At 32.1% G+C, this 24,029-nt stretch overlaps 1 protein-coding gene across 2 annotated transcripts in view; it reads right to left on the reverse strand.

Moving 5' to 3' along the window:
* Positions 1–24,029, reverse strand: part of LOC148954853 (pyrimidodiazepine synthase-like) — a 317,734-nt gene that overhangs the window by 237,166 nt on the left and 56,539 nt on the right. The gene's annotated exons all lie outside the window — the stretch shown is intronic.

The following is a 24,029-nucleotide window of genomic DNA, read 5'->3' on the forward strand; positions in this document are numbered from 1 at the left end:
TTGTTGTTGCTGTATTACTACTACTATTACTAGCACTAGATGTATCATTAAGCGGAATGGTGGTCCCCTAGGCCTGCTAGTACGTATTTCAAGGTGTTTGGGGACAGCTGATCAAGTCACCCTGTATTGTCCTGTGATGGGATTTCTCTATGAGGACCCGGTTCAGATGCACTAGTAACATTTCCTAAATGCTCACGCATAAATCTATCTGCCCACTCCGGATCCTCTATCCTGTCAATGTCACAAGTTAAATCGTCTAGGCTAGCCATGTCCCCAAAACAATCATTAAGAAAAACCCTATGCCACTCCTTATTGTCTAGAACTAATGAAGTTTCGTCTCTAAACTTCATTGGTGATGCTAGAATTGGTTCAAGTCCAGTAAATGTTAACGTTTCATGATCCAATGGCACTGCTTTTTCATTAATCTATAGAAAAAATGTTTTATTTCCTATGTGAAATAAGCATTATTTCATAAAGTTGAAAAAATCATGTTCATTTCTAGTCGTACGTTTACCTGAATATTTAACACGTACCATTTTTCCGTTCCACGCACAAAACTCAATTCCACACACACATACACACACACACAAACACACAACTAAATAGTGAAAAACATTACGTCGTTATTGAATTTGCAAGATTCATTATATTATCTCCATGAATTATCGAGTAAACAGAAAAAATAAGCAGCGCATGCATCGCTCACACACATATACACACACACACACACAACAAAATATTGAAAATCATTACGTCGTTATTGAATTTGCAATATTCATTTTTATATCTCCATGAATTATCGAGTAGACAGAAAAATAAGCGGCGCATGCACCGCTCACACAAACACACACACAATAAAATAGTTAAAATCATGAATTCTCCTAAAAATAACCTATTTTCAATGTAGAGTCTGTTATTTTCAAGATTTTCCAGAGCAAATGATAAAATTGAAACTGTTAAGTCCCATATCTCATATCATATTCTTTTATTATGCAAATTAGAATCTGGAATCAATTCTAGTGGTAAAATTCTCAGTCCTTCAAATTGACTTGGGAAAAAGAATCATTAGCGAGAAATAATATTTGAAAACTCACATTTAGATTTGCAGCTTGCATGTTGAGGGCTGTAGGGACCACATCATTCTCACCTTGCATTGGTCGTGAAGGGCCCGGCAATGTTTGATAGGGGGTGACTTCACAATCTTGTGCAGCAGTAACGTTATGAGCTATCATCCACTCTCTTTTCAGCTTTCTACCCGGCTGCATAGGGGCTGGCACGGGTGGGTCTTGGGCAGGCAGCGCTGGTCTGGGATGGATGTGGGTGTCTCCCGATGGGCCAGCTATCTCCACTTGTTGCATTGGAGTAATGCCGTTAGCCATAGCTCTCTTTTTCGGGGGAGGGAGTAATTGTACGAATCCTCATCCTTAAAAAAAAGAAGATAAATTTAGCATGGAAAAAACTATTTCCCTTTTACAGATAAATTGCCCTCTAAAGTTGATTCTGATGTTTGTAACACTATATCCATTAGTAGTTTAGAAATATTAAAAAATAGTTTCTAAAGTAGAATTTTGGAAAATTTTGAGTTTGGGGGGAAGGGGGATTTCAAAAACACCCCCCCATAATATAAATTATCCCCTAAAGTCGATTCTGATATTTGAAACGCTATGTCTATTAGTGGTTTAGAAATATTTAAAAAGGTTCTAAAGTAAAATTTTTGAAAATTTTGAGTTTGGGGGGAAGGGGGAATTCAAAAACATCCCCCCATAATATAAATTATCCCCTAAAGTCGATTCTGATATTTGTAACGCTATATCTATTAGAACTTTAGAAATATTTAAAAAAGGTTCTAAAGTAGAATTTTGAAAATTTTGAGTTTGGGGGGGAGGGTGGTTTCAAAAACATCCCCCCATAATATAAATTATCCCCTAAAGTCGATTTTGATATTTTTAACGCTATATCTATTAGCACTTTAGAGATATTTAAAAAGCTTCCAAAGTAAAATTTTTGAAAATTTTGAGTTTGGGGGGAAGGGAGATTTCAAAAACATCTCCCCATAATAGAAATTATCCCCTAAAGTCGATTCTGATACTTGTAACACTGTATCTATTAGAACTTTCGACATATTTAAAAAGGTGCTAAATCAAAATTTTGAAAATTTTTAGTTTGGGGGAAAGGGTGATTTCAAAAACATCTTCCCATAATATAAATTACCCCCTAAAGTCGATTCTGACATTTGTAGTGCCCTATGTTCTTTTTTATACAAAACTTTAACTTCTTCCCCAAAAAAAAAAATTTTGAATACGATTTGGATGTATATAAATTCTAAGTTTAGTGCACTATTCTTTTAATTAACGATTTTAATAACAACTTTAATCTATATTTTCAACATGTCTTGAAACAGACAAAGACTTGTGTTACTAATCTCGGTGATAACACGAGCGCGTGATAACATGAGTCTGTGAAATTTGGTCCTAAAACTGTCCCTTCCTTTGTAACACAGCTGGTTCTGTTTAGATCGGAAAAAAAGAGAACTGATCTTAAATTTACAATTGGGGAAAGAGACATTTTGAACGAAATAAGTAAAACTACAGAATTATGCTTGTAAACAGAGCAGTGGAGGAGGGGTTTTTGTTTACATAATAGAAAAAAAGTATACTTTGCGTTTTCTAGCAATTATAATCATCATATTTTAGGGTTTGTATTGTTGGAGGAGAGAGGGGGGCTAAGTCCCCCTGAAATTTGAATTTACTGGTAAAATAATTTTTATCTGGAAATAAATTAAGAAATTCAGCAAGCTATACTCACGTTGACAATTGAAGTATCCATTGTTTAAAAGTTAATAATATTCAATGTACTTTCTACGATATGTTAAAACATAATGAAAATTAAATCGTAATGTATGAACATTTTATACAAAGTCTCAGCGACGAATAAAAAATGGATGTTGGCTCGAAAAACACTGGTTGAGTTACATAATTTCGTACATACTCCCAAAACATGTTGGACTACTTTATATCGTGCCAGCTTTTAAAAAAAAACCAGTCTGCTTAAGTTATATAATTTCGATCATACTCTCAAAACATATTAGACCACATTATAACTTGCCAACTTTTTTTGCAATGTGCATGTGATACTGTAGTGCCTCAGACGTGGGTTTTCTTGTGCAATTCTTATCAATAACAAAAAAAACAGTCTGCTTGAGTTATATAATTATGACCATACTCTCAAAACATGTTTGACCACATTATACCTTGCCAACTTAAAAAAAAAATGTCTACGTCAAACTGTGTGAGGGAGCTCTGACTCTCTTTGAAAAGGTGAAGAAGGCCCGTAGAATAGCATGGGAATTCCTATAGGACCGGTAGAAGTATAAGTTAGCACTCTACTAAACACATCCAATCAAAATTCTGAGATAGCAATTTTCTTCAACGTAGTTGAAAGTTCTGGAAATTATGTTTTTGAGCATGACAACCCCCGCCAGCCCTCAGGGCAAGGGTTGTAAGTTATGTCCTGGGGGCATATAAGGTTTTTATTGTAAGCGCTGTCGTTAAAACTTCAAAAGGGCTCATTCGACCGGAAATCCAGAGGGCTAGTCCCTTTTTTATCAGTTGAAAAGGAATGAAGAGCAACTAACGCCCCTCTAACGCCCACCATTTCCTCAAACACATATAATGAAAATTTTGAGATAGCAGGTTTGCTTAGCATAGTTGAAAGTTCTGGAAATTAGGTATTTGAGGATGAAAACCCCCTCACAGCCCCCAGGGAAAGGGTTGTAATTTATGCCCTGGGGCATATAAGGTGTTTATAGTAAGCATATTCTTAGAAACACAAAAAGGTCTCATTTGATAGGAAATTGAAAGGGCTAGTGCCCTTTTGAATAGTTGAAAGTGATTGGAAGGCTTGACGTTTTAAAGGAGGCACACTTGTGCCTCTTTAAAGAGGCGACCCACCACAATGTTAAGCAATTTCCGGTCCTAGAGGTCGCAGAAAGACGGCGGCGATCGAATTTTGTAGCCCAAGCTCAAACTAAGAAACGTGCCAAAATTTCATCCTCCTCCGACTTTATCTTCATGGGGTAAACTGGGCCGGAAATTTCGACCCTCCCACCACAGCCCCCCTTTAACGTTGTCCGATTGGGCTGAAAATTAGAGGTTAAGCTTTCCTAGGGCCCGGGAGCCTATCCTCGAAATTTCAGCTCAATCCGATTGCTCCTTCTCTGTTTTACAAAAACCAGACATAGCCACTTAATGTTCATTTCTGTTTTTTTATTAGCCACACCTACAGGCCACAGTTGGCAACGGATCCGGTTGAATGAGGACTCATTCGAAGCGGAATTTGACCTGTTAGGGCCTTTTGAAATTTTCAGACCAAACAAATTATCCCCCGACTTTACATTTATGAAAAACCTCGTTTTCCTATAAGAGCCCATGTTAAATTTTCCAACCACAGCCTCCCTTTAACGTTGTCCGATCGAGCTAAAATTTAGAAGATAAGTTTTCCTGTGGCCTGGCAGTTTATTCTCGAAATTTAAGCTCAATCGGATCACTCCTTACCTGTTTTCAAAAACCAAATATCAAGTTTTGTGGGGATTTGCTTGCGTCAAAAATATTTCCACAGACTAAAAATACAAGAACAATTGTGTCTCTTTGGTACAGTGGTCGATACTCCTGACTGTCAGGCGGAAGACCCGGGTTCGATTCCCCGTCAGAGGAAATTTTTTATATACTGAATTTAAAGTTTAAAAAAGAAACTCAGCTTCTGTTTTAAATTATTTGAAAAAAACTACGTTTTTTAAAGAGTTAAAGAGGCTGAGTTACAAGGTCGAACCTTAAAACATACAGGGATTAGGAGGCACAGTTGGGGGGCTGTTAAAGAGGCTGAGTCACAAGTTCGAAACTTAAAACGTATAGGGATTAGGAGGTGAAGTTGGGGGGCTGCCGACCCCCAAACCCAGGCTTCCGTATATGAAAGGGGCCGTGCCCTCCTCAACGCCTCGCTTTATACGCTAAAGTTTGACTTTCTGACAACTCTTTTTTTTAAACAATAAAAACTTTAGCGTAAAGAGCGAGGCGTTGAGTTTATATTGAATTTAAAGTTTAAAAAAGATACTCAGTTTCTTTTTTAAATCCAATCTATTAAATCCTTCGGCTCCAGAAGTCTCCAGTCTCCAGGCGTCTCCAGAAGAATATCACAGTCGGCCTTCAGGTTACAGGTAAGTCTCCACTGCTTTGATAACATTATTTGAAAAAAAACTACGTTTTCTAAAGAGTTAAATAAGTAATAAACTGTACAAAAACCTGCAGAAATTATTTGAAAAAAAATCCGTGTTCTAACGATTTAAAGAGGCTTATTAAAGATTTCGAAACTTAAACCGTCGAGTGTTTAACATGTACATCGGGGAATATGCCGCCCCCCAAGTCCACGCTTCTGGATGTGAAAGGGACTTTGACCGTCGTAACGCCTAGCTCTTTAAACTAAAGTATGACTTTCTCACAACTCTTTTTTTTAAAACAATAAAAACTTTAGCGTAAAGAGCGAGGCGTTGAGGAGGGCAGAGCCCCTTTCATATACGGAAGCGGGGGTTTGGGGGGCGGCTCCTAATCCCTGTACGTTTTAAGGTTCGAACTTGTGACTCAGCCTCTTTAACTCTTTAGAAAACGTAGTTTTTTTTCCAAATAATTATAGTAAAGATCGAAGTGGGTACAATGTTTTTTTTTTTTTTTTTTTTTTTTTTTTTTTTTTGACCAGGGCACTTCGTATACGAAGGAATTGTTGTAGGAACTTCGAAAAGGGCTCATTCGATTAAAAATGGAAAGGGCTAATGTCCTTTTTAATGCTCGAAAGAAATTAGAGGGCATCTAGTCCCCCTCCCACGCCTATCCTCCAATTTGTCCATTATGTTTAAAAACTAAATGTTGCCTTAAGATTAAATCAATACGCACTGTGTTAATGCTAATTCCCTATAAGACATCTCAGCAGTATCCCAAGAACAACTGAGGGTATTATGTTCAAACTTTCGGGGCTACTTTTGCTCTTGAAATCTAAACAAATCAAAATCGTAGATATCAAAGAAAGTAAACAGATCTGTTTTGCGAATGGTATCAAGTTTTCTATTTCAGGTCAACTAGTGGAGGCTAGATCAACTAATTTAAGTGAAGCTGCAAAATTACTATCTGTAATACTCATTCATTTTGCATGATCTGTGTATACGTTTGTATATGTTTAGGGGTCTAATGCGTCACCGGAACTAAGAGTATGCAGTCGAAAAAGGGATATTTTCTGCAGGTCTTTTGACAGTTTTAAATATTTCATTTAAATGGGGCTTCTTCCGATTTTGCCAAAACACTACGATTTGTGTCAACAACTTAATATAGTGAAACTCAATTAAACACTACGATTTGTGTCCAGATTTTTAAAAGAGTGTATGCTGTTATAAATTGCTTAAAATTTTTCTCCAGTATACAAATAGCAGGCCAAACTATAAAGTCTTAAAAAAACCGAAAAGATTTAAAATATTATTTTCTTTTTACCTTACTACCACAAATCAGCATCGACAAAAAAATGAAACACAAAACGAACAGAAATTACAATAAATAATCGAGTCAAAGTCAAAACGAGCAGAAAGTAACTTGAGTAGGGCTCAAAACCCCTATGCCTTCCCAAGGTCAGAACATAGTATGCACTTTTCTGAAAAAAATACAAATGAATGTGCATTCTCAGTTGAATGTACATATACTGATATTTAGTAATCAAAATGTTAATATTATTTGATTTATTAAAGTTATAAAAGTAAAAACATTTATATTTTTTCAGTAAATTGCAAATTATTTTCTGGCCTTGGGAAGGTATAGGGGGTTTTGAGCCTTACTCAAGTTAATTTATGCTAGTTTTGAGTTGGACTCGGTTATTTATTGTAATTTCTGTTCGTTTTGGTTTCATTTATTTATCTATAAATAAAAGTTCAAATAGGGATAAAATCCTTTTAATAGACAGTGATGATAGAAATTCACAAAAATACCAGATATTTCGGTCACATATACAGTGACCGTCATCAGTAGTAAAACTAAAATAAAACAATTTAAAACAAAAGTTTATATACTAAATCAAATAACACTACATATTGTTTGAATCTCTAATTCTTTTCAAAGCAAAGGCGGAAGCTATTCTCTTTGACCTTCTTGGATTCGGTTCATAAACTTGCTTTAAAGCAATTTTCTAAGTCTGAAGATTTCACTTCAGCCCTTTCAGAACATATTTTTAATTTTCCAGACCATTTTATTTTGTTCGAGAATGTCTCTTTGATTTCTAGGGATCGGGGTTTAAAGAAAAATTTTCGTGAAATTATTGAAATAAAGAAAATCTTATTCAGGAATATTGCTTTGAATCGTGATACAGGTGAATATGGGCTGGACTCTATCTATGATAATTTATTAAAATCTGAGAGAGTAAAGTTCAATTCACCCAATGTAGTTGACCTTTGTCCAAATGTTATATCATTGAATGCTAATGAACCGAATCAAGATTTTGAGACACCCAAGTAGGGAAGGGGGTACCAGCGCTCTACGAACACCGTGCTGCCATCTATAATCAAGTCTAACACTGACAGGTTATAATTTATTCAAGGATTATTGATCAACAAACGGGTCAATGACACCGATGGGAACTAGATTTCTGAGAAATTGATTTACATAATCGGCGGGGAATTATTGATCCACCAAAGGGGAATTAAGAAACAATATGGCTTCTTTGGTCTTTAGGTCTGAGAGATAAATGGTCTTTAGTGACAAAGATAAATTAATATTCTATTTTTAAATATGGCTTCTCTGGTCATTAGGCTTAGTGATAAATTCTGGAATTAATATTCTATCGAAACCTTAATAGTGTAGCTAGGAACACCTAGGAGATGAAGACAGATTGAATATATTTTACGCGGGAAATGCTTCGTAGAAATTTCAAATTTGACAGCGCAGGGATGCCGAAACAAACGAATACGCAGACATTACGTTTAGGGTATTATTTAGGCGAAACAGTTTGAGACATTTTAGAAGATGATTTAGGCGAAACCTTTTGAGACATTTTAGAAGATGATTTAGGCGAAACCGTTTGAGAAATTTTCGAAGATAATTTAGGCGAAACAGTTTGAGACATTTTAGAAGATGATTTGGGGTGAAACTCTGTGGTAGTTATAATACACAGGTTCCATTTGAACAGTGTTGTGAGGTCCCAAACCCCAACCCCTAAGCCCCCCCCCCCCACTTTTTAGGCCCTTCCCCTCGTTTTTTTTTACTTTTTTTTGCGTGCTTGAGACATAGAAGGGCCCACCACCCACCCTACAACTTTTTGGGCCCCATCCCCCCCTCATTTTTATACTTTTTTTAAGTTTTTTTAACTTTTTTTTTTATTTTTTTAACGTGATATTTTTTCAACTTTTTTCTACATGCATTCGAATGAGATAAAACATACTTAAAACATAAAAATTTCACATTTAATATATGTAAAATTTGTTAGAATGATAACAATTTATCTGTTAGAAGTAATAAGTTTTCTGTCAATAATACCAAATTTTTCTTAGAAGTAACAATTTTTCATTATGATAGCAAGTTATTTGACAGAAGTAGCAAGATTTCCTTAACACTAACAAATTTTCTCATCGAAGTATCAACATTTTCCATTAACAATAACAAACTTTTACTTAAAACTATCAAATTTTTCTTAGAAGTATAATTTTTTTTCCGTTCATGATAAAAAGTTTTCAGTCAAAAGTAGCAAGTTTTTCTTAACACTAACAAATTTTCACATCAAAGTAACAATTTTTTCCTTAATACTAACAGAGTTTTAGTTATAACTATCAAATTTCTCTTAGAAGTAACAATTTTTTCAGTGATAACAAATTTTCTGTTAGAACTAACAAGTTTTCTGTCAATGATACCAAATTTTTCTTAGAAGTAACAATTTTTTCGTTTAGGATAGCAAGTTTTCTATCAGAAGATGCAAGTTTTCCTTTCACACTAACAAATTTTCTCTTCGAAGTAACAACTTTTCTCTCAATACTAACAAACTTTTACTTAATACTATCAAATTTCTCTTAGAAGTAACAATTTTTTTCGTTTATGATAACAGGTGTTCTGTCAAAAGTAGCAAGTTAATAACTTTTTCGTCTAGGATAATAAGTTTTCTGTCAAAGATACCATATTTTTCCTGAAGTAATACTAACAAATTTTCTCATCGAAGTGACAAATTTTCTCATCAAAGTAACAACTTTTTCCTCAATACCAACAAACTTTTACTTTATACTATCAAATTTTTCTTAAAAGTAACAATTTTCTCGTTTATGATAATAAGTTTTCTGTCAAAAGTAGCAAGTTTTCCTTAACACTAAAAAATGTTCATCTCGAGGTAACAACTTTCTCCTCAATACCAACACACTTCTACTTAAAACTATCAAATATGTCTAAAAAGTAACAACTTTTCATCAGTGATAATAAGTTTTCTATAAAAAGTAGCAAGTTTCCTACCAAAGATACCAATTTTTTCTTAAAAGTAACAACTTTTTCATTTATGATAACAAGTTTTCTGTCAGAAGTATCAAGTATTTCTTAACAGTAAAAAATTTTCTCGTCAAAGTAAAAAATTTTTCCTCAATACTAAAAAACTTCTACTTAAAACTATCAAATATCTCTTAGAAGTAACAATTTTTTCGTGAGTGATACCAAGTTTTCTGTAAGAAGTAGTAAGCTCCCTGTTAAATATACCAAATTTTTCTTATAAATAAAAGTTTCTTCGTTTATGATAACAAGTTTTCTTTTAGAAGTAGCAAGATTTCCTTAACACTATAAAAATTTCTCCTCGAAGTAACAAATTTTACCTTAATACTAACAAACTTTTACTTAAAACTATCAAATTTCTCTTAGAATAAACAATTTTTAGTCAGTGATAACAAGTTTTCTGTAAGAAGTGGCAAGTTATCTACCAACGATACCAGATTTTTATTAAAAGGAAAAATTTTTTCGTTTATGATAACAAGTTTTCTGTCAGAAGAAGCAAGTTTTCCCTAACACTAAAAAATGTTCTTCTCGAAGTAGCAACTTTTACGTTAATACTAACAAACTTTTACTTAACACTATCAAAATTTTCTTAGAACTATAATTTTTTTTCGTTTATGATAACAAGTTTTCTGTCAAAAGTAGCAAGTATTCCTTAAAACTAACAAATTTTCGCTTCGAAGTAACAACTTTTACTTTAATACTAACAAACTTTTACTTAACACTATCAAATTACTCTTAGAAGTGACAATTTTTTCGTCTGTGATAAAGTTTTCTGTAAGAAGTAGCAAGCTCCATGTCAAGGATACCAAATTTTTCTTAGAAGTAACAATTTCTTCGTTTATGATAACAAGTTTTCTGTTAGAAGTAGAAATTTTTCCTTAACACAAAAAATTTTATTCCTCGAAGTAGGAACTTTTACCTTAATACTAACAAACTTTTATTAGCACTATCAAATTTCTCTTAGAAGTAACAATTTTCGTCAGTGATAAAAAGTTTTCTGGAAGAAGTAGTAAGTTTTCTGCCAAAGATACCAGATTTTTCTTAGAAGTAAGAATTTTTTTTCGTTTTTGATAACAAGTTTTCTGTCAGAAGTAGCAAGTTTTTCTTAATACTAACAAATTTTCTCTTCGAAGCAACAACTTCTTCCTCAATACTAACAAAATTCTACTTAAAACTATCAAATTTTTCTTAGAAGTACAATTTTTTCCGTTCATGATAAAAAGATTTTTGTCAAAAGTAGCAAGTTTCGCTTAACACTAACAAATTTTCTCATCACATTAACAATTTTTTCCTTACCACTTACAGAGTTTTAGTTACAACTATGAAATTTCTCTTAGAAGTAACAATTTTTGTCACTGATAACAAGTTTTCTGTAAGAAGTAGCAAGTCTTCTGCCAAAAATTCCAATTTATTTTAGAAGTAACAATTTTTACGTTTCTGATAACAAGTTTTCTGTCAGAAGTATCAAGTTTTCCTTCACTATAACAAATTTTCTCTTCGAAGTAACAACTTTTTCCTGAATACTTTATACTCAATACTTTTCCGTTCATGATAAAAAGTTTTCTGTCAAAAGTAGCAAGTTTCCCTTAACACTAACAAATTTTTTCATCAAATTAATAATTCTTTCCTTAACACTAACAGAGTTTTAGTTATAACTATCAAATTTCTCTTAGAAGTAACAATTTTTCGTCAGTCATAACAAATTTTCTGTTAGAACTAACAAGTTTTCTTTCAAAGATACCAAATTTTTCTGAGAAGTAACAATTTTTTCGTTTCTGATAGCAATTTTTCTTCAGAAGTAGCTAGTTTTCCTTTCAAACTAACAAATTTTCTCTTTAAAGTAACAAATTTTTCCTCAACCCTAACAAACTTTTACTTAATACTATAGAATTTCCCTTAGAAGTAACATTTTTTCGGCAGTGATAATAAGTTTTCTGTAAGATGTAGCAAGTTTTCTACCGAAGATTCCAGATTTTTCTTAGAAGTAAAAATTTGTTCGTTTATGATAACAAATTTTCTGTAAGAAGTAGTAATTTTTCTTAGTACCAAAAATTTTCTCCTCGAAGTAACAACTTCTACCTTAATACTAACAAACTTTTACTTAACTCTATCAAATTTCTCTAAGAAGTAAGAATTTTTCGTCGGTGATAACAAGTTTTCTTTAAGACGTAGCAAGTTTTCCCCCAAAGATACCAGGTTTTTCTTAGAAGTAAAAATTTTTTTCATTTCTGATAACAAGTTGACTGTCAGAAGTAGCAAGTTTTCCTTAACATTAACAAATTTTCTCTTCGAAGCAACAACTTCTTCATCAATACTAACAAACTTCTACTTAAAACTATCAAATTTTTCTTACAAGTACAATTTTTTTCCATTCATGATAAAAAGTTTTCTGTCAAAAGTAGCAAGTTTCCCTTAACACTAACAAATTTTCTAATCCAATTAATAATTCTTTCCTTAACACTAACAGAGTTTTAGTTATAACTATCAAATTTCTCTTAGAAGTAACAATTTTTCGTCAGTCATAACAAATTTTCTGTTAGAACTAACACGTTTTCTGTCAAAGATACCAAATTTTTCTTAGAAGTAACAATTTTTTCGTTTCTGATAGCAATTTTTTGTCAGAAGTAGCTAGTTTTCCTTTCAAACTAACAAATTTTCTCTTTAAAGTAACAACTTTTTCCTAAACACTAACAAACTTTTACTTAATACTATAGAATTTCTCTTAAAACTAACATTTTTTCGGCAGTGATAACAAGTTTTCTGTATTATTTAGCAAGTTTTCTGCCAAAGGTACCAGGTTTTTCTTAGAAGTAATAATTTTTTCGTTTATGATAAAAAATTTTCTGTCAGAAGTAGCAATTTTTCTTAGTACCAAAAATTTTCTCCTCGAAGTAAAAACTTTTACCTTAATACTAACAAACTTTTACTTAACTCTATCAAATTTCTCTTAGAAGTAAGAATTTTTCGTCGGTGATAACAAGTTTTCTTTTAGATGTAGCAAGTTTTCCCCCAAAGATACCAGGTTTTTCTTAGAAGTAAATTTTTTTTTTTTTTCTGATAACAAGTTGACTGTCAGAAGTAGCAAGTTTTCCGTAACATTAACAAATTTTCTCTTCGAAGCAACAACTTCTTCCTCAATACTAACAAAATTATACTTAAAACTATCAAATTTTTCTTAGAAGTACAATTTTTTCCGTTCATGATAAAAAGATTTTTGTCAAAAGTAGCAAGTTTCGCTTAACACTAACAAATTTTCTCATCACATTAACAATTTTTTCCTTAACACTTACAGAGTTTTAGTTACAACTTTGAAATTTCTCTTAGAAGTAACAATTTTTCGTCACTGATAACAAGTTTTCTGTAAGAAGTAGCAAGTCTTCTGCCAAAGATTCCAATGTTTCTTAGAAATAACAATTTTTATGTTTATGATAACAAGTTTTCTGTCAGAAGTATCAAGTTTTCCTTCACTATAACAAATTTTCTCTTCGAGGTAACTGCTTTTTCTTGAATACTAACAAACTTTTACTTAAAACTATAAAATATCTCTTAGAAGTAGACATTTGTTCGTCAGGGATAACAAGTTTTCTGCAAGAATTAGCTAGTTCAATGTCAAGGATACAAACTTTTTGTTAGAAACAAGAATTTCTTCGTTTATGATAACAAGTTTTCTGTTAGAAGTAGCAATTTTTCCTTAACACTAAAAAATTTTCTCCTCCTAGTAACAACTTTTACATTAATACTAACAAATCTTCTCTTCGAAGTAATAACTTTTTCCTCAACTTTTTCCTTTTTCCAGGTTTTTCTTAGAAGTAATAATTTTTTTCGTTTATGATAACAAATTTTCTGTCAGAAGTAGCAATTTTTCTTAGTACCAAAAATTTTCTCCTCCAAGTAACAACTTTTACCTTAATACTAACAAACTTTTACTTAACTCTATCAAATTTCTCTTAGAAGTAAGAATTTTTCGTCGGTGATAACAAGTTTTCTTTAAGACGTAGCAAGTTTTCCCCCAAAGATACCAGGTTTTTCTTAGAAGTAAAAATTTTTTTCATTTCTGATAACAAGTTGACTGTCAGAAGTAGCAAGTTTTCCTTAACATTAACAAATTTTCTCTTAGAAGTAACAACTTTTTCCTCAATACTAACAAACTTCTACTTAAAACTATAAAATTTTTCGTAGAAGTATAATTTTTTCCCGTTAATGATAAATAGTTTTCTGTCAAAAGTACCAAGTTTTCCATAACACTAACAAATTTTCTCATCAAAGAAATAATTTTTTCATTAACACTAACAGAGTTTTAGTTACAACTATTAAATTTCTCTTAGAAGTAAAAATTTTTCGTCAGTGATAACAAATTTCTGTTAGAACTAACAAGTTTATTTTTAAAGATACCAAAGTTTTTTTGTCAAAGTTTTATGTCAAAAATACCAAATTTTACTTAGAAGTAACAATTGTTTCGTTTATGATTGCAAGTTATATTGTCAGAAGTAGCAAGTTTTCCTTTCACACTAAAAAATTTTCTCTTCGAAGTAACAACTTTTTCCTCAACACTAACAAACTTTTGCTTAATACTATCAAATTTCTCTTAGAATTAATCATTTTTTAGTCAATGATGACAAATTTTCTGTCAAAAAGACCAAATTTTTCTTAGAAATAACAATATCTTCGTTTATGATAACAAGTTTTCTGTTAGAAGTATCAATTTTTCATTAACACTAACAAATTTTCTCCTCGACGTAATAACTTTTTCCTTAATACTAACAAACTTTTACTTAACACTATCAAATTTCTCTTAGAAGTAACAATTTTTCGTCATTGATAACAAGTTTTCTGTTAGAATTGGCAAGTTTTCTGTCAAAGATACCTAACTTGTCTTAGAACTAACAATTCTTTGTCTATGATAACAAGTTTTCTGTCAGAAGTAGCAAGTTTTTCTTAACACTAGCAAATTTTCTTTTCCGATTAACGACTTTTTCATAAATACCAACAAACTTCTACTTAATACAATCAAATTTTTCGTAGAAGCATAATTTTTTCCGTTCATGATTAAAAGTTTTCTGTCAAAAGTAGCAAGTTTTCCTTAACACTAAAAGAGTTTTAGTTACAACTATCAAATTTCTGTTAGAAGTAACAATTTTTCGTTAGAGATAACAAATTTTCTGTTAGAACTAACAAGTTTTTTCTCAAAGATACCAAATTTTTGTTAGAAGTAACAATTTTTCGTTTATGATAGCACGTTTTCTGTCAGATGTAGCAAGTTTCCTTTCACACTAACAAATTTTCTCTTCGAAGTAACAACTTTTTCCTCAATACTCACAAACTTTTACTTAATATCATCAAATTACTCTTAGAAGTTACCATTTTTTCGTCAGTGATAACAAGTTATCTGTCAAAGATACCAAATTTTTCTTAGAAGTGACAATTTTTGTTTATGATAAAAAGTTTTCTGTCAGAAGTAGCAAGTTTTCCTTCACACTAACAAATTTTCTCTTCGAAGAAACTACTTTTTCTTAATACTAATAGGCTTTTTACTTAACACTATCAAATTTCTCTTAGAAGTAATAGGTTTTTCTTAACTGTAACAAATTTTTTCTAATGCCCCCAAGTTTTACATCAAAGATAATAAATTTCTCTTAGAATTAAAATTTTTTTCGTCAGTGATAACAAATTTTCTGTTAGAAGTAGCAAGTTGTCTTTCAAAGATACCATATTTTTCTTAGAAGTAAAAACTTTTTTTCTATAACAAGTTTTCTGTCGGAAGTAGCAAGTTTTCCTCAACACTAACAAAGTTTCACATCGAAGTAACAAATTGTCGTCAGTTATAACAAGTTTTCTGTTAGAAGTAGCAAGTTTTCTGTCAAAAAGACAAATTTTTTTTAGAAATAACAATATCTTTGTTTATAATAACAAGTTTTCTGTTAGAAGTATCCATTTTTCCTTTCACACTAACAAATTTTCTCTTCGAAGTAACAACTTATTCCTTAATACTAACAAACTTTTACTTAATCAAATCAAATATCTCTTAGAAGTAACAATTTTTCGTCAGTGATAACAAGTTTTCTGTAAGAAGTAGAATGTTTTCTGTCAAAGATACCAAATTTTTCATAGAAATAACAATTTCTTTGTTTATGATAACAAGTTTTCTGTCAGAAGTAGCAATTTTTTCTTAACACTAAAAAATTTTCTTCCTCGAAGTAGAAACTTTTACCTTAATACTAACAAACTTTTATTAGCACTATCAAATATCTCCTAGAAGTAACAATTTTGTCAGTGATAAAAAGTTTTCTGGAAGAAGTAGTAAGTTTTATGCCAAAGATACCAGATTTTTCTTAGAAGTAAATTTTTTTTTCGTTTTTGATAACAAGTTTTCTGTCAGAAGTAGCAAGTTTTTCTTAACACTAACAAATTTTCTCTTCTAAGCAACAACTTCTTCCTCAATACTAACAAACTTCTACTTAAAACTATCAAATTTTTCTTAGAAGTACAAATTTTTTCCGTTCATGATAATTTTTTTTTGTCAAAAGTAGCAAGTTTCCCTCAACACTAACAAATTTTCTCATCCCATTAATTATTTTTTCCTTAACACTAACAGAGTTTTAGTTACAACTTTGAAATTTCTCTTAGAAGTAACAATTTTTCGTCACTGATAACAAGTGTTCTGTAAGAAGTAGCAAGTCTTCTGCCAAAAATTCCAATTTTTCTTAGAAGTAACAATTTTTACGTTTCTGATAACAAGTTTTCTGTCAGAAGTATCAAGTTTTCCTTGTCTATAACAAATTTTCTCTTCGAAGTAACAGCTTTTTCTTCAATAATAACAAATTTCTACTTAATATTATCAATTTCTCTTAGAAGTAACAATTTTTTCGTCAGTGATAACAAGTTTTCTGTAAGAAGTAGCAAGTTCCATGTCAAGGATACCAAATTTTTCTTAGAAATAACAATTTCTTCGTTTATGATAGCAAGTATTCTGTTAGAAGTAGCAATTTTTCCTTAACACTAAAAATTTTTCTCCTCCTATTAACAACTTTTAAATTAATACTAACAAATCTTCTCTTTGAAGTAACAACTTTTTCCTCAATACTAACAAACTTCTACTTAAAACTATCAAATTTTTCATAGAAGTATAATTTTTTTCCGTTCATGATAAAAAGTTTCCTGTCAAAAGTAGCAAGTTTCCCTTAACACTAACAAATTTTCTCATCACATTAACAATTTTTTCCTTAACACTAAGAGAGTCTTAGTTACAACTTTGAAATTTCTCTTAGAAGTAACAATTTTTCGTCACTGATAACAAGTTTTCTGTAAGAATTAGAAAGTCTTCTGCCAAAAATTCCAATTTTTCTTAGAAGTAACAATTTTTACGTTTCTGATAACAAGTTTTCTGTCAGAAAAATCAAGTTTTCCTTCACTATAACAAATTTTCTCTTCGAAGTAACAGCTTTTTCCTGAATACTAACAAACTTTTACTTAAAACTATCAAATATCTCTTAGAAGTAAACATTTTTTCGTCAGTGATAACAAATTTTCTGTAAGAAGTAGATAGTTCAATGTCAAAGATACAAACTTTTTATTAGAAACAACAATTTCTTCGTTTATGATAGAATGTTTTTTATTAGAAGTAGCAAATTTTCCTTAACACTAAAAAATTTTCTCCTCCTAGTAACAACTTTTACATTAATACTAACAAATCTTCTCTTCGAAGTAATAACTTTTTCCTCAATACTAACAAACTTCTACTTAAAACTATCAAATTTTTCATAGAAGTATATTTTTTTCATTCATGATAAAAAGTTTTCTGTCAAAAGTAGCAAGTTTTCCTTAACACTAACAAATTTTCTCATCAAATTAATAATTCTTTCCTTAAAACTATTCCTTAACAGAAAAAATTTCTGTTAGAACTAACACGTTTTCTGTCAAAGATACCAAATTTTTCTTAGAAGTAACAATTTTTTCGTTTCTGATAGCAATTTTTTGTCAGAAGTAGCAAGTTTTTCTTTCAAACTAACAAATTTTCTCTTCAAAGTAACAACTTTTTCCTCAACACTAACAAACTTTTACTTAATGCTATCAAAATTCTCCTAGAAGTAAAAATCTTTCGGCAGTGATAACAAGTTTTCTGTAAGATGTAGCAAGTTTTCTGCCAAAGATACCAGATTTTTCTTAGAAGTAACAATTTTTTTGTTTTTGATAACAAGTTTTCTGTCAGAAGTAGCAATTTATCTTAGTACCAAAAAATTTTCTCCTCGGTATAACAATTTTTACCTTAATACTAACAAAATTTTACTTAACACTATCAAATATCTCCTAGAACTAAGAATTTTTTGTCGGTGATAACAAGTTTTCTGTAAGATGTAGCAAGTTATCCCCCAAAGATACCAGGTTTTTCTTAGAAGTAAAAATTTTTTTCGTTTATGATAACAAGTTGACTGTCAGAAGTAGCAAGTTTTCCTTAACATTAACAAATTTTCTCTTAGAAGTAACAACTTTTTCCTCAATACTAACAAACTTCTACTTAAAACTATCAAAGTTTTCGTAGAAGTATAATTTTTTTCCGTTAATGATAAATAGTTTTCTGTCAAAAGTACCAAGTTTTCCATAACACTAACAAATATTCTCATCAAAGAAATAATTTTTTCATTAACACTAACAGAGTTTTAGTTACAACTATTAAATTTCTCTTAGAAGTAAAAATTTTTCGTCAGTGATAACAAATTTTCTGTTAGAACTAACAAGTTTTATGTCAAAGATACCAAATTTTAATTAGAAGTAACAATTGTTTCGTTTATGATTGCAAGTTTTCTGATGTTTCCATCAGAACTCTCGATGTTTCCTCAAAGGATGCATAGAGAAACATGCAAGAGTCCGAGGCTTAACCAGGTGGAAAATCAGCAAAAATAACTTGATCCATCCCGTAAACGGTGCCAGCGTTTTTCCCATTGATCATATTCTGTTTAAAGCCAAGAACGTCTCTCATATTATCATTGAGAATAATTATTTCACTGTCAACAGGTGAGGTAATGTAAATCCTATCGTGTTCCATTGAATAATTAAAATGGAATGTACCATTCTTGCGATATGAGTTCTATTGATTGTACGACATAAATCGGTCATATTATCGTATTCAGTATATTTCAATTTTACATGTGGATATTCGCTAGATTTAAGGACTTCAACCCATTCATAGTCGACAAAGAGTGACCAATCGAATGGTATAACTTTTATATCATACACACGATCCTTTCTCAGGATGTCATAGGTATTTTTGAGAATACAATCGACAAGAGCCACTTCATACTTCCCATCATCGAATTTGATGGCGGGGGAGAGTTTCGTCCAAAATCACTTGTCTTATTCAAGTCATTGTAGAGAGGATCGGAAACATTGGACATAAATGTTACATAGAAATCATTGGGCATTGTCAATATCTTCTACACTGATCCAAGAATCAAAATCAGAGTTGTATCCTAGCCACCGAACAAGTAACTGTTTCGTACCCCTGTGAGTCTTTAATATCTTTTCAATTTGATAGATTTCACTATTATTTTTAATTTTTTGTAGTTCATAGTTATAAAAGCCGCCGAGAATCTCTTCATCTTTGGTATCGCGCAATTGATAAGTTATGGGTTTAGTGTCTAGGATTTTTGCCACATTAAAAAGTTCTGTGGACCACAAGTAATTACCCTTTTCAAAACATTAGTTGTCCTATTAATTCGAACAGTATAACCAGCATTGAATTTTTTCTTACTGACACTTATTTCATTGCAATATTGTTTAAGACAGGTATCAATTTTATCATGATCCGAATGAGAACTTCTGTTAGGGTTGAGTTGAACAATAATCGATGAGGACGTTGAATATAAATCAACATCATTTTACCTAAATCATGAATAAAAGCAGATGTATTTTTCAATGTACAATATCTTGAAATTAAAAGTCGAATACTTCTTATCAATCGTTCGGCCAATGCAGCCTTTATAGGACTATGACTATGATAGAGCAATGTATTATATTTCGCTAGTGCTTTTGCAACATGGGAATTAACAAATTCACTACAACGATCTGTTTGAATTTTTTTATACGAATCCTGTTCACGAATACTTTCAATGGCCTGAGCAACTTCAACACCTCTCTTCGAGCGCAATGGAATGGCATTTGCATAGCGACTAAAAACACTTATTGCAAGTAGAATGTACTTTTACGGTGCTTTGTGAAGTCTTTGAATCTCATCTAGAGTTAGGAGATCTGCTTGCATTATATGCAATGGGAAAAAGGCTTTAGTTTTTCGATAACGATTAGCACGAAGCCTATGATTTCTATACAGTGTAACTTGATTTATTTTGTAGATAGTCTTGTACACTTTTAGCGTGAACACCAGTGACTTAGGAAAGTGGTTGGGGAACATAAACTCATCGATGCAACAATATTGGCATAAGTTTGTTTTATAGTTTTAAACTGTGGAACTCACATGTACAGTTTAACGTCGACGACCCATTAGTGTACTTACAGTTAGCAGGCGTAGTGATGACGTTGAAATGATAAGTCTTTACCTTTTTCTAGTTATCAATGGTGTACTACTCCTCCTTATTGTCAAGTTTCCACTAGATGGGCAAGTATTTTCCAAAATTGATTTAATATCTTCTTCTTCTTCTTCATGTTCATATTTTAATAGTGTTGACGATGGTGCATGTTATTATATTTTTTTTTGAATTTGCATATTACTGATAGGGCCTTTGTAGAAGTTTATTATATCTACAAAGTTGTATATATGAATGTCAAATGGCAATAATCCCGTACGATTTGTAACAACATCATAGATTAAATCAAGTAAATTATAGCTCTTCCCTTGAATTATAGTCCCTTTCCCATTGCTATAAACTTCAAAATGATCTAGACCAATGTCCAATTGGTTAGTTCGTAGCTGCTTGCTTTGTTCCAGGTATTGTTGGGATAATATATATCCAATTTTCGGCTATAATGTTACCCTTCACTTCGGCTTTTACTTTTTTCCAGCAGCAGCAGCAGACTATTGAGGAGATGATTCTTTTTTTGTAGTAAATACCACCGATCTTCGCGAGATAGGGCTTATGTTTGTCCACTCGGCGAAGTGCAACTTGAAGTAAAGGCAGTTTTTTATCATTCTCAATATTCTCGTTGTCAATGAATTTACTCAGATTGTCCTCAAAATGTTCCACGGGCGAGAGAGCGAGTTCTATTGGAATCAATTTGTAGGGTTTGGCCATTCTCTAGAGAAAACTGTTTTACAAGTCCTGCATTTATTGCCAGTAAAAGTGTGAAAAAGCTACCGCCCGCCTGAAGAAGTTGTTTCCTATCAAATCTCTTGCCTTTGCCTTTAGAGGCCCATGTATGTACAATGGAACGATATTGTTTTGCCTGATTCTTAACTACTTCTGACAGTTGAACATTACCATCGGTCAAATTTAAACAAAGCTCGGAAATCAGATTAATGAAATCATTGTCAATACCATATTTGAGTATGGTTTTCCTAAGAGGGGTTTTTGAATTTCTTAGAACTGAAAATAAATGTCTATTTTCATGTAGTTTCTTCAGTGTCATGATAGCGACTAATAGGTCTTTTTAATGTTCACGGGGATATATACTGTAATTTCATTGTCAAAAATATCTGTGACTACACGCAGATCCTCGGGTGTATTTTGATTAAGACCCAATAGGATATAGTCGTAGGGTTTATTAGTTGCCTGATTGTACGTTGAGATCAGAAATTTGGGGGCACCTGGATATATTTGCTTATTGAGAGTTATTTGCGAGCTAGAATCATAAACAACTCTGTAGATGATATAGTAGGTGCAGTTCAATGCAAGTGTTCGCATACATTTGCTCTGATGAAAGACGTTGTGTAGAACCAGAGTAATGGAAATCAGTTCATGATGACAGCGAACGGTTAACAATTGCAGCATTTGCTGGGGCAATTGTTCAATAGATCCAGCTAGATCGTCGATAATCAGCGAAGAGTTTGTGGTTCAGTGATGTTGAAAACATCAAGTCTTTGCATGGATTATATCTGCACCAATGACGCATTGCCAATCGTTTTGATTTTATCGTATGACTCCTGACAAATACTGTAACAATAGTCGATTTTGTTCGGCTTTTGAAATAACCTTTTATCACAATTTTTAATTACTTTGTTTAAGATTTTTGTGTCGCCCGACATTGATAGACCGCACAGAAACAATTTGAATGGTATTTTAAATTGATGCATGTTCCCTTCAATAGTTCACTTGCACACCTAACTGTAGACTATAGTTGTCTAATGACTAAATAATTTCCCTATTACTACTAGTCCGTTTAAGAATAATGAGAAGAAGAACAAAATCAATAAAGAATCATATTTCTTGTATTATAAACAGCACTTTACAGAAAACAAAGAAAAATACACTTTTTAAAATTTATTTATAATAAAAAAATGCACTAGAAAAAGCACTTTAATAAATATACTTTATTTATTTATAAATACAACATTTAATGAAAAAAATACGCTTTGAATAATATCACTTTTTTTTAATTTGAATGTAACATGTATATTTACAGAAGCACAAAAATCTGCTCTAAGTAAAAAAAAAGATACCTTTGGTAGTGGCGGTGCGCCTCCCGCTGGCGGCCGGCCGGGCAAACCCACCCCCCCCCCCCCTCCTGCAATTTAACTTTTCTGCACTTGAATTAATTCGCTCAATGAATTTGGGGAAAAGCTGTAGGAATCTAAAAAGCAAATTTTATTCGTGTGCTCAAAGTCGTCCTCAAAATATCTCCACATAAATTCCAAAACAAGCATATTTTCCGATGATTTAGGAATGATTTGGTAGGAAAAGCTGTCTATCAACTATACATCATCCACTGTTCCATTTCTTAGAAGATTTGCCACTGATGGTAGCAAATACTTTAGATCATAGTTATGGTTAAGTATAAAAGCCGGAAGAAAGAGGTGCTGTTTTATTTTTAAATTGCATAAATTGTAATCCCATCCCCAAAATCTAATTTTTCCTGTTTAACTGGGGTCGATAAGGTGATTGTGATCCTGGACAGCGGCTTTTGGGGCAAGAACGTTCGTACGAGCCAAAAAAATCGTCCCCTTTTCTAGTGCCAGTTGCTCCTTATCTGATGATGACATTGGGTAGTTGGTGTGACGCAATCGTGAAATTGCATCGTTCGCTGTTTTTATTAAACACACCATTAACTTCTCCATGCCACCTTCCTCATCCATAGTAAAAAAAACTTCCAATTGCATTTGATTGTTGGAATCGCGACGGGCATGCGCATAGGAACACGCGACTCGTTTGTGTTCCTTGACTATATTTGGCCTTGATTGGTCCGATACCTACATCAGTCTTGATTCACAATCTAAAGATACTTTATCATTCTGTAGCAAGGAATTTCTGAAGTTATCAAATTGTAAGTATCTTTGCCTTCTGTCGGCATTTATATTCTTTGATTGCTATGAATTTTGCAATATCTCATGTGATCTGTCAATGTTCGTTCAGATCTAAATGGAGAAAGGCACATGAGGCAATAGTGACATTCTCCTTTCTTCGTGCCTTGGGATAAGAGTCGACTTATTGCTGTAACGGGGAAAAAATGATTATAGGAATTTACATCTTTGGGAGGCTCGTAAATAAACCAAACCCAATTTTTAACATTTTCAACCATCGGTGTCCTAACTGAATATAAAACTCCTTTTTTATTGTTTCTTTCCCCCATTTATTCAAATTCTGTGTCATACTGGAGAACCACCACCCCCAACCCAAGATTTTCATTTGCTTTTTCAAATATGACTATTTCTTTTAAGGACACCGTATACTTTCCCTCTAAAAAATCAAAATTTATTTCAGGGAAATTTTCTTCACCGTTACGTGCAAGTCTGTCGAGATTTTTAATTGTTGAATCTTATTTTAATGTCTTATGGGCTGCTGCTAAAAATTCATATCTAAAGCTTTGCAGCCTTGTGTCAAATTTGAAACTCTGAACCCCTTTGGTAGCCGACAAATCTGGGTGGCAGTTTTATTTGTCGATTACTACCCGCTCCTCCTAAAATAAAGTTTTTTTAAATCTACTGAGATTAAGATCCATGTGTTCAATGTATAAAATTGTGGACCCACTTCCCCTCTCGTTAAACGTGTCTAAAGTTGATATTAATTTATTAACCCAATTGAAAAAGTTACCCTCAAATTCATTTAGACCAGGGTAAAAAGTTTGATTGCCAGTTGAAAAATGAAAATAAAAAATGTCCCCAGATGTCCCCTTTTGTAAATAAACTTTTTGATTTACCGATGCATTAATTCCTCCCTGACCCCCCAATTCTGAATCTGTATCTCAATAAGTGCTCAAATTCGGTCGATTTAAGTGTGAAGAATATTTACAGGGTCTGTTAAAATCACACTCCCGTCAACCAGATTTTCCTCTGGGGGATTAAAATCTACCATATGTGTTTGTAAGTGACCTAGAGCAGATTCC

This window comes from Artemia sp. Qi Xiang Cuo, chromosome 2, assembly GCF_049724085.1.
Source record: "Artemia sp. Qi Xiang Cuo chromosome 2, ASM4972408v1, whole genome shotgun sequence".
NCBI classification, from domain to species: Eukaryota; Metazoa; Arthropoda; class Branchiopoda; order Anostraca; family Artemiidae; genus Artemia; species Artemia sp. Qi Xiang Cuo.